This window comes from Oncorhynchus clarkii, chromosome 3 (genome assembly GCF_045791955.1).
Source record: "Oncorhynchus clarkii lewisi isolate Uvic-CL-2024 chromosome 3, UVic_Ocla_1.0, whole genome shotgun sequence".
NCBI classification, from domain to species: Eukaryota; Metazoa; Chordata; class Actinopteri; order Salmoniformes; family Salmonidae; genus Oncorhynchus; species Oncorhynchus clarkii.
Genome location: NC_092149.1, coordinates 14,055,259 through 14,067,758, shown reverse-complemented (window position 1 = coordinate 14,067,758; position 12,500 = coordinate 14,055,259). Strand labels below are relative to the sequence as shown.

Here is a 12,500-nt window from a genome sequence, read left to right as displayed (position 1 = left end):
CCTGTAGTTTATATAGATCACCATGAATACAGGGTTATGTTGTCCTGTAGTGTATATAGATCACCATGAAGACAGGGCTATGTTGTCCTGTAGTTTATATAGATCACCATGAAGACAGGGTTATGTTGTCCTGTAGTTTATATAGATCACCATGAAGACAGGGTTATGTTGTCTTGTAGTTTATATAGATCACCATGAATACAGGGTTATGTTGTCCTGTAGTGTATATAGATCACCATGAATACAGGGTTATGTTGTCCTGTAGTGTATATAGATCACCATGAAGACAGGGTTATGTTGTCCTGTAGTCTATATAGATCACCATGAAGACCCTAGGTTATGTTGTCCTGTAGTCTATATAGATCACCATGAAGACAGGGTTATGTTGTCCTATAGTTTATATAGATCACCATGAAGACAGGGTTATGTTGTCCTGTAGTTTATATAGATCACCATGAAGACCCTAGGTTATGTTGTTCTGTAGTTTATATAGATCACCATGAAGACCCTAGGTTATGTTGTCCTATAGTTGATATAGATCACCATGAAGACAGGGTTATGTTGTTCTGTAGTGTATATAGACCACCATGAAGACCCTAGGTTATGATGTCCTGTAGTCTATATAGATCACCATGAAGACCCTAGGTTATGTTGTCCTGTAGTTTATAGATCACCATGAAGACAGGGTTATGTTGTCCTGTAGGTTATATAGATCACCATGAAGACAGGGTTATGTTGTCCTGTAGTTTATATAGATCACCATGAAGACATTGTTTTGTTGTCCTGTAGTTTATATAGATCACCATGAAGACCCTAGGTTATGTTGTCCTGTAGTTTATATAGATCACCATGAAGACCCTAGGTATGTTGTCCTGTAGTTTATATAGATCACCATGAAGACCCTAGGTTATGTTGTCCTGTAGTCTATATAGATCACCATGAAGACCCTAGGTTATGTTGTCCTGTAGTTTATATAGATCACCATGAAGACAGGGTTATGTTGTCCTGTAGTTTATATAGATCACCATGAAGACCCTAGGTTATGTTGTCCTGTAGTTTATATAGATCACCATGAAGACAGGGCTATGTTGTCCTGTAGTTTATATAGATCACCATGAAGACCCTAGGTTATGTTGTCCTGTAGTTTATATAGATCACCATGAAGACAGGGTTATGTTGTCCTGTAGTTTATATAGATCACCATGAAGACAGGGCTATGTTGTCCTGTAGTTTATATAGATCACCATGAAGACCCTAGGTTATGTTGTCCTGTAGTTTATATAGATCACCATGAAGACAGGGTTATGTTGTTCTGTAGTTTATATAGATCACCATGAAGACAGGGTTATGTTGTCCTGTAGTTTATATAGATCACCATGAAGACCCTAGGTTATGTTGTCCTGTAGTTTATATAGATCACCGTGAAGACCCTAGGCTATGTTGTCCTGTAGTTTATATAGATCACCATGAAGACCCTAGGTTATGTTGTCCTGTAGTTTATATAGATCACCATTAAGACCCTAGGTTATGTTGTCCTGTAGTTTATATAGATCACCATGAAGACCCTAGGTTATGTTGTCCTGTAGTTTATATAGATCACCATGAAGACCCTAGGTTATGTTGTCCTGTAGTTTATATAGATCACCATGAAGACAGGGTTATGTTGTCCTGTAGTTTATATAGATCACCATGAAGACCCTAGGTTATGTTGTCCTGTAGTTTATATAGATCACCATGAAGACAGGGCTATGTTCTCCTGTAGTTTATATAGATCACCATGAAGACCCTAGGTTATGTTGTCCTGTAGTTTATATAGATCACCATGAAGACAGGGTTATGTTGTCCTGTAGTTTATATAGATCACCATGAAGACAGGGCTATGTTGTCCTGTAGTTTATATAGATCACCATGAAGACCCTAGGTTATGTTGTCCTGTAGTTTATATAGATCACCATGAAGACAGGGTTATGTTGTTCTGTAGTTTATATAGATCACCATGAAGACAGGGTTATGTTGTCCTGTAGTTTATATAGATCACCATGAAGACAGGGTTATGTTGTCCTGTAGTTTATATAGGTCCCCATGAAGACAGGGTTATGTTGTCCTGTCGTTTATATAGATCACCATGAAGACAGGGCTATGTTGTCCTGTAGTTTATATAGATCACCATGAAGACGGGGCTATGTTGTCCTGTAGTTTATATAGATCACCATGAAGACAGGGTTATGTTGTCCTGTAGTTTATATAGATCACCATGAAGACCCTAGGTTATGTTGTCCTGTAGTTTATATAGATCACCGTGAAGACCCTAGGCTATGTTGTCCTGTAGTTTATATAGATCACCATGAAGACAGGGTTATGTTGTCCTGTAGTTTATATAGATCACCATGAAGACCCTAGGTTATGTTGTCCTGTAGTTTATATAGATCACCATGAAGACCCTAGGTTATGTTGTCCTGTAGTTTATATAGATCACCATGAAGACAGGGTTATGTTGTCCTGTAGTTTATATAGATCACCATGAAGACCCTAGGTTATGTTGTCCTGTAGTTTATATAGATCACCATGAAGACATTGTTATGTTGTCCTGTAGTTTATAGAGATCACCATGAAGACAGGGTTATGTTGTTCTGTAGTTTATATAGATCACCATGAATACCCTAGGTTATGTTGTCCTGTAGTTTATATAGATCACCATGAAGACCCTAGGTTATGTTGTCCTGTAGTTTATATAGATCACCGTGAAGACCCTAGATTATGTTGTCCTGTAGTTTATATAGATCACCATGAAGACAGGGTTATGTTGTCCTGTAGGTTATATAGATCACCATGAAGACAGGGCTATGTTGTCCTGTAGTTTATATAGATCACCATGAAGACGGGGCTATGTTGTCCTGTAGTTTATATAGATCACCATGAAGACAGGGTTATGTTGTCCTGTAGTTTATATAGATCACCATGAAGACCCTAGGTTATGTTGTCCTGTAGTTTATATAAATCACCGTGAAGACCCTAGGCTATGTTGTCCTGTAGTTTATATAGATCACCATGAAGACAGGGTTATGTTGTCCTGTAGTTTATATAGATCACCATGAAGACCCTAGGTTATGTTGTCCTGTAGTTTATATAGATCACCATGAAGACCCTAGGTTATGTTGTCCTGTAGTTTATATAGATCACCATGAAGACAGGGCTATGTTGTCCTGTAGTTTATATAGATCACCATGAAGACCCTAGGTTATGTTGTCCTGTAGTTTATATAGATCACCATGAAGACAGGGTTATGTTGTCCTGTAGTTTATATAGATCACCATGAAGACCCTAGGTTATGTTGTCCTGTAGTTTATATAGATCACCATGAAGACATTGTTATGTTGTCCTGTAGTTTATAGAGATCACCATGAAGACAGGGTTATGTTGTTCTGTAGTTTATATAGATCACCATGAATTCCCTAGGTTATGTTGTCCTGTAGTTTATATAGATCACCATGAAGACCCTAGGTTATGTTGTCCTGTAGTTTATATAGATCACCGTGAAGACCCTAGATTATGTTGTCCTGTAGTTTATATAGATCACCATGAAGACAGGGTTATGTTGTCCTGTAGGTTATATAGATCACCATGAAGACAGGGCTATGTTGTCCTGTAGTTTATATAGATCACCATGAAGACGGGGCTATGTTGTCCTGTAGTTTATATAGATCACCATGAAGACAGGGTTATGTTGTCCTGTAGTTTATATAGATCACCATGAAGACCCTAGGTTATGTTGTCCTGTAGTTTATATAGATCACCGTGAAGACCCTAGGCTATGTTGTCCTGTAGTTTATATAGATCACCATGAAGACAGGGTTATGTTGTCCTGTAGTTTATATAGATCACCATGAAGACCCTAGGTTATGTTGTCCTGTAGTTTATATAGATCACCATGAAGACCCTAGGTTATGTTGTCCTGTAGTTTATATAGATCACCATGAAGACAGGGCTATGTTGTCCTGTAGTTTATATAGATCACCATGAAGACCCTAGGTTATGTTGTCCTGTAGTTTATATAGATCACCATGAAGACAGGGTTATGTTGTCCTGTAGTTTATATAGATCACCATGAAGACCCTAGGTTATGTTGTCCTGTAGTTTATATAGATCACCATGAAGACATTGTTATGTTGTCCTGTAGTTTATAGAGATCACCATGAAGACAGGGTTATGTTGTTCTGTAGTTTATATAGATCACCATGAATACCCTAGGTTATGTTGTCCTGTAGTTTATATAGATCACCATGAAGACCCTAGGTTATGTTGTCCTGTAGTTTATATAGATCACCGTGAAGACCCTAGGTTATGTTGTCCTGTAGTTTATATAGATCACCATGAAGACAGGGTTATGTTGTCCTGTAGTTTATAGAGATCACCATGAAGACAGGGTTATGTTGTCCTGTAGTTTATATAGATCACCATGAATACAGGGTTATGTTGTCCTGTAGGTTATATAGATCACCATGAAGACAGGGTTATGTTGTCCTGTAGGTTATATAGATCACCATGAAGACAGGGTTATGTTGTCCTGTAGTTTATATAGATCACCATGAAGACAGGGTTATGTTGTCCTGTAGTTTATATAGATCACCATGAAGACAGGGCTATGTTGTCCTGTAGTCTATATAGATTACCATGAAGACAGGGTTATGTTGTCCTGTAGTTTATATAGATCACCATGAATACAGGGTTATGTTGTCCTGTAGGTTATATAGATCACCATGAAGACAGGGTTATGTTGTCCTGTAGGTTATATAGATCACCATGAAGACAGGGTTATGTTGTCCTGTAGTTTATATAGATCACCATGAATACAGGGTTATGTTGTCCTGTAGTCTATATAGATCACCATGAAGACCCTAGGCTATGTTGTCCTGTAGTCTATATAGATCACAATGAAGACCCTAGGCTATGTTGTCCTGTAGTCTATATAGATCACCATGAAGACAGGGTTATGTTGTCCTGTAGTTTATATAGATCACCATGAAGACAGGGCATGTGAATCCAGCGTTATCCTGGGTTAAACACAGCTAGACTGAGGATTGGGCTGAGATTTAATAACACCAACATCAGATGCAGTGTAAGATTTAATAACATTTACACCAGGCCCAGGCTAAGATTTAATAACACCAGCACCAGACCCACTCTAAGATTTAATAACACCAACACCAGTCCCAGGCTAAGATTTTCTAACAACAACACCAGGCCCATGCTAAGATTTAATAACACCAACAACAGGCCCAGGCTAAGATTTAATAACACCAACACCAGGTCCAGGCTAAGATTTAATGACACCAACACCAGACCCAGGCTACTATTTAATAACACCAGTTCCAGGCTAAGATTTAATAACACCAACACCAGGTACAGGCTAAGATTTAATAACACCAACATCAGGTACAGGCTAAGATTTAATAACACCAGGCCCAGGCTAAGATTTAATAACGCCAACACCAGGTCCAGGATAAGATTTAATAACACCAACACCAGGCCCAGGATAATATTAACACCAGCACCAGACCCAGGCTAAGATTTAATAACACCAACACCAGGCCCAGGATAAGATGTAATAACACCAACACCAGTCCCAGGCTAAGATTTAATAACACCAGCACCAGACCCAGGCTAAGATTTAATAACACCATCACCAGTCCCAGGCTAAGATTTAATAACACCAACACCAGTCCCAGGCTAAGATTTAATAACACCAACATCAGGTCCAGGATAAGATTTAATAACACCAACATCAGGTCCAGGATAAGATTTAATAACACCAACACCAGTCCCAGGCTAAGATTTAATAACACCAACACCAGTCCCAGGCTAAGATTTAATAACACCAACATCAGGTCCAGGCTAAGATTTACTAACACCAACACCAGGTACAGGCTAAGATTTAATAACACCAGGCTAAGATTTAATAACACCAACACCAGGTACAGGCTAAGATTTAATAACACCAGGCTAAGATTTAATAACACCAACACCAGGTACAGGCTAAGATTTAATAACACCAGGCTAAGATTTAATAACACCAACATCAGATACAGGCTAAGATTTAATAACAACAGGCTAAGATTTAATAACACCAACATCAGGTACAGGCTAAGATTTAATAACACCAACACCAGGCCCAGGCTAAGATTTAATAACACCAACACCAGGCCCAGGATAAGATTTAATAACACCAACACCAGGCCCAGGCTAAGATTTAATAACACCAACACCAGGTCCAGGATAAGATTTAATAACACCAACACCAGGCCCAGGCTAAGATTTAATAACACCAACACCAGGCCCAGGCTAAGATTTAATAACACCAACATCAGGTACAGGCTAAGATTTAATAACACCAACACCAGGTCCAGGCTAAGATTTAATAACACCAACATCAGGTCCAGGCTAAGATTTAATAACACCAACACCAGGCCCAGGCTAAGATTTAATAACACCAACACCAGGCCCAGGCTAAGATTTAATAACACCAACACCAGGCCCAGGCTAAGATTTAATAACACCAACACCAGGCCCAGGCTAAGATTTAATAACACCAACACCAGGCCCAGGCTAAGATTTAATAACACCAACACCAGGCCCAGGATAAGATTTAATAACACCAACACCAGGCCCAGGATAAGATTTAATAACACTAACATCAGGTCCATGCTAAGATTTAATAACACCAACACCAGGCCCAGGCTAAGATTTAATAACACCAACACCAGGTACAGGCTAAGATTTAATAACACCAACACCAGGCCCAGGCTAAGATTTAATAACACCAACACCAGTCCCAGGCTAAGATTTAATAACACCAACACCAGGCCCAGGATAAGATTTAATAACACCAACACCAGGCCCAGGCTAAGATTTAATAACACCAACACCAGGCCCAGGATAATATTTAATAACACCAACACCAGGCCCAGGCTGAGATTTAATAACACCAACACCAGGCCCAGGATAAGATTTAATAACACCAGGCTAAGATTTAATAACACCAACACCAGGTACAGGATAAGATTTAATAACACCAACACCAGGCCCATGCTAAGATTTAATAACACCAACACCAGGCCCAGGATAATATTTAATAACACCAACACCAGGCCCAGGCTGAGATTTAATAACACCAACACCAGGCCCAGGATAATATTTAATAACACCAACACCAGGCCCAGGCTAAGATTTAATAACACCAACACCAGGCCCAGGATAATATTTAATAACACCAACACCAGGCCCAGGCTGAGATTTAATAACACCAACACCAGGCCCAGGATAAGATTTAATAACACCAGGCTAAGATTTAATAACACCAACACCAGGTACAGGATAAGATTTAATAACACCAACACCAGGCCCAGGCTAAGATTTAATAACACCAACACCAGGCCCAGGATAATATTTAATAACACCAACACCAGGCCCAGGCTGAGATTTAATAACACCAACACCAGGCCCAGGATAAGATTTAATAACACCAGGCCCAGGATAAGATTTAATAACACCAGGCCCAGGCTGAGATTTAATAACACCAACACCAGGCCCAGGATAAGATTTAATAACACCAACACCAGGTACAGGCTAAGATTTAATAACACCAACACCAGGCCCAGGATAATATTTAATAACACCAACACCAGGCCCAGGCTGAGATTTAATAACACCAACACCAGGCCCAGGATAATATTTAATAACACCAACACCAGGCCCAGGCTGAGATTTAATAACACCAACACCAGGCCCAGGATAAGATTTAATAACACCAGGCCCAGGATAAGATTTAATAACACCAACACCAGTTCCAGGCTAAGATTTAATAACACCAACACCAGGCCCAGGATAATATTTAATAACACCAACACCAGGCCCAGGCTGAGATTTAATAACACCAACATCAGGTACAGGCTAAGATTTAATAACACCAACACCAGGTCCAGGCTAAGATTTAATAACACCAACACCAGGCCCAGGATAAGATTTAATAACACCAACACCAGGCCCAGGATAAGATTTAATAACACCAACACCAGGCCCAGGCTAAGATTTAATAACACCAACACCAGGTCCAGGCTAAGATTTAATAACACCAACACCAGGCCCAGGCTAAGATTTAATAACACCAACACCAGGCCCAGGCTAAGATTTAATAACACCAACACCAGGCCCAGGCTAAGATTTAATAACACCAACACCAGGCCCAGGATAAGATTTAATAACACCAACACCAGGCCCAGGATAAGATTTAATAACACTAACATCAGGTCCATGCTAAGATTTAATAACACCAACACCAGTCCCAGGCTAAGATTTAATAACACCAACACCAGGTACAGGCTAAGATTTAATAACACCAACACCAGGCCCAGGCTAAGATTTAATAACACCAACACCAGTCCCAGGCTAAGATTTAATAACACCAACACCAGGCCCAGGATAAGATTTAATAACACCAACACCAGGCCCAGGCTAAGATTTAATAACACCAACACCAGGCCCAGGATAACATTTAATAACACCAACACCAGGCCCAGGCTGAGATTTAATAACACCAACACCAGGCCCAGGATAAGATTTAATAACACCAGGCTAAGATTTAATAACACCAACACCAGGTACAGGATAAGATTTAATAACACCAACACCAGGCCCAGGCTAAGATTTAATAACACCAACACCAGGCCCAGGATAATATTTAATAACACCAACACCAGGCCCAGGCTGAGATTTAATAACACCAACACCAGGCCCAGGATAATATTTAATAACACCAACACCAGGCCCAGGCTAAGATTTAATAACACCAACACCAGGCCCAGGATAATATTTAATAACACCAACACCAGGCCCAGGCTGAGATTTAATAACACCAACACCAGGCCCAGGATAAGATTTAATAACACCAGGCTAAGATTTAATAACACCAACACCAGGTACAGGATAAGATTTAATAACACCAACACCAGGCCCAGGCTAAGATTTAATAACACCAACACCAGGCCCAGGATAATATTTAATAACACCAACACCAGGCCCAGGCTGAGATTTAATAACACCAACACCAGGCCCAGGATAAGATTTAATAACACCAGGCCCAGGATAAGATTTAATAACACCAACACCAGGCCCAGGATAAGATTTAATAACACCAGGCCCAGGATAAGATTTAATAACACCAACACCAGTTCCAGGCTAAGATTTAATAACACCAACACCAGGCCCAGGATAAGATTTAATAACACCAACACCAGGCCCAGGATAAGATTTAATAACACCAACACCAGGCCCAGGATAAGATTTAATAACACCAACACCAGGCCAAGGATAAGATTTAATAACACCAACACCAGGCCCAGGCTAAGATTTAATAACACCAACACCAGGCCCAGGATAAGATTTAATAACACCAGGCCCAGGATAAGATTTAATAACACCAACACCAGGCCCAGGATAAGATTTAATAACACCAACACCAGGTACAGGCTAAGATTTAATAACACCAACACCAGGCCCAGGCTAAGATTTAATAACACCAACACCAGGCCCAGGCTAAGATTTAATAACACCAACACCAGGCCCAGGCTAAGATTTAATAACACCAACACCAGGTACAGGCTAAGATTTAATAACACCAACACCAGGCCCAGGATAATATTTAATAACACCAACACCAGGCCCAGGATAAGATTTAATAACACCAACACCAGGCCCAGGCTAAGATTTAATAACACCAACACCAGGCCCAGGCTAAGATTTAATAACACCAACACCAGGCCCAGGCTAAGATTTAATAACACCAACACCAGGCCCAGGATAATATTTAATAACACCAACACCAGGCCCAGGATAAGATTTAATAACACCAACACCAGGCCCAGGATAAGATTTAATAACACCAACACCAGGCCCAGGATAAGATTTAATAACACCAACACCAGGCCCAGGCTAAGATTTAATAACACCAACACCAGGCCCAGGATAATATTTAATAACACCAACACCAGGCCCAGGCTGAGATTTAATAACACCAACACCAGGCCCAGGATAAGATTTAATAACACCAGGCTAAGATTTAATAACACCAACACCAGGTACAGGATAAGATTTAATAACACCAACACCAGGCCCAGGCTAAGATTTAATAACACCAACACCAGGCCCAGGATAATATTTAATAACACCAACACCAGGCCCAGGCTGAGATTTAATAACACCAACACCAGGCCCAGGATAATATTTAATAACACCAACACCAGGCCCAGGCTAAGATTTAATAACACCAACACCAGGCCCAGGATAATATTTAATAACACCAACACCAGGCCCAGGCTGAGATTTAATAACACCAACACCAGGCCCAGGATAAGATTTAATAACACCAGGCTAAGATTTAATAACACCAACACCAGGTACAGGATAAGATTTAATAACACCAACACCAGGCCCAGGCTAAGATTTAATAACACCAACACCAGGCCCAGGATAATATTTAATAACACCAACACCAGGCCCAGGCTGAGATTTAATAACACCAACACCAGGCCCAGGATAAGATTTAATAACACCAGGCCCAGGATAAGATTTAATAACACCAGGCCCAGGCTGAGATTTAATAACACCAACACCAGGCCCAGGATAAGATTTAATAACACCAACACCAGGTACAGGCTAAGATTTAATAACACCAACACCAGGCCCAGGATAATATTTAATAACACCAACACCAGGCCCAGGCTGAGATTTAATAACACCAACACCAGGCCCAGGATAATATTTAATAACACCAACACCAGGCCCAGGCTGAGATTTAATAACACCAACACCAGGCCCAGGATAAGATTTAATAACACCAGGCCCAGGATAAGATTTAATAACACCAACACCAGTTCCAGGCTAAGATTTAATAACACCAACACCAGGCCCAGGATAATATTTAATAACACCAACACCAGGCCCAGGCTGAGATTTAATAACACCAACATCAGGTACAGGCTAAGATTTAATAACACCAACACCAGGTCCAGGCTAAGATTTAATAACACCAACACCAGGCCCAGGATAAGATTTAATAACACCAACACCAGGCCCAGGATAAGATTTAATAACACCAACACCAGGCCCAGGCTAAGATTTAATAACACCAACACCAGGTCCAGGCTAAGATTTAATAACACCAACACCAGGCCCAGGCTAAGATTTAATAACACCAACACCAGGCCCAGGCTAAGATTTAATAACACCAACACCAGGCCCAGGATAAGATTTAATAACACCAACACCAGGCCCAGGATAAGATTTAATAACACTAACATCAGGTCCATGCTAAGATTTAATAACACCAACACCAGTCCCAGGCTAAGATTTAATAACACCAACACCAGGTACAGGCTAAGATTTAATAACACCAACACCAGGCCCAGGCTAAGATTTAATAACACCAACACCAGTCCCAGGCTAAGATTTAATAACACCAACACCAGGCCCAGGATAAGATTTAATAACACCAACACCAGGCCCAGGCTAAGATTTAATAACACCAACACCAGGCCCAGGATAATATTTAATAACACCAACACCAGGCCCAGGCTGAGATTTAATAACACCAACACCAGGCCCAGGATAAGATTTAATAACACCAGGCTAAGATTTAATAACACCAACACCAGGTACAGGATAAGATTTAATAACACCAACACCAGGCCCAGGCTAAGATTTAATAACACCAACACCAGGCCCAGGATAATATTTAATAACACCAACACCAGGCCCAGGCTGAGATTTAATAACACCAACACCAGGCCCAGGATAATATTTAATAACACCAACACCAGGCCCAGGCTAAGATTTAATAACACCAACACCAGGCCCAGGATAATATTTAATAACACCAACACCAGGCCCAGGCTGAGATTTAATAACACCAACACCAGGCCCAGGATAAGATTTAATAACACCAGGCTAAGATTTAATAACACCAACACCAGGTACAGGATAAGATTTAATAACACCAACACCAGGCCCAGGCTAAGATTTAATAACACCAACACCAGGCCCAGGATAATATTTAATAACACCAACACCAGGCCCAGGCTGAGATTTAATAACACCAACACCAGGCCCAGGATAAGATTTAATAACACCAGGCCCAGGATAAGATTTAATAACACCAGGCCCAGGCTGAGATTTAATAACACCAACACCAGGCCCAGGATAAGATTTAATAACACCAACACCAGGTACAGGCTAAGATTTAATAACACCAACACCAGGCCCAGGATAATATTTAATAACACCAACACCAGGCCCAGGCTGAGATTTAATAACACCAACACCAGGCCCAGGATAATATTTAATAACACCAACACCAGGCCCAGGCTGAGATTTAATAACACCAACACCAGGCCCAGGATAAGATTTAATAACACCAGGCCCAGGATAAGATTTAATAACACCAACACCAG

At 40.5% G+C, this 12,500-nt stretch overlaps 1 protein-coding gene across 2 annotated transcripts in view; it reads left to right on the top strand.

Moving 5' to 3' along the window:
* The window catches only part of LOC139388448 (thrombospondin type-1 domain-containing protein 4-like), a 95,947-nt gene that overhangs the window by 65,896 nt on the left and 17,551 nt on the right, over positions 1-12,500 (top strand). The window lies entirely within an intron of this gene.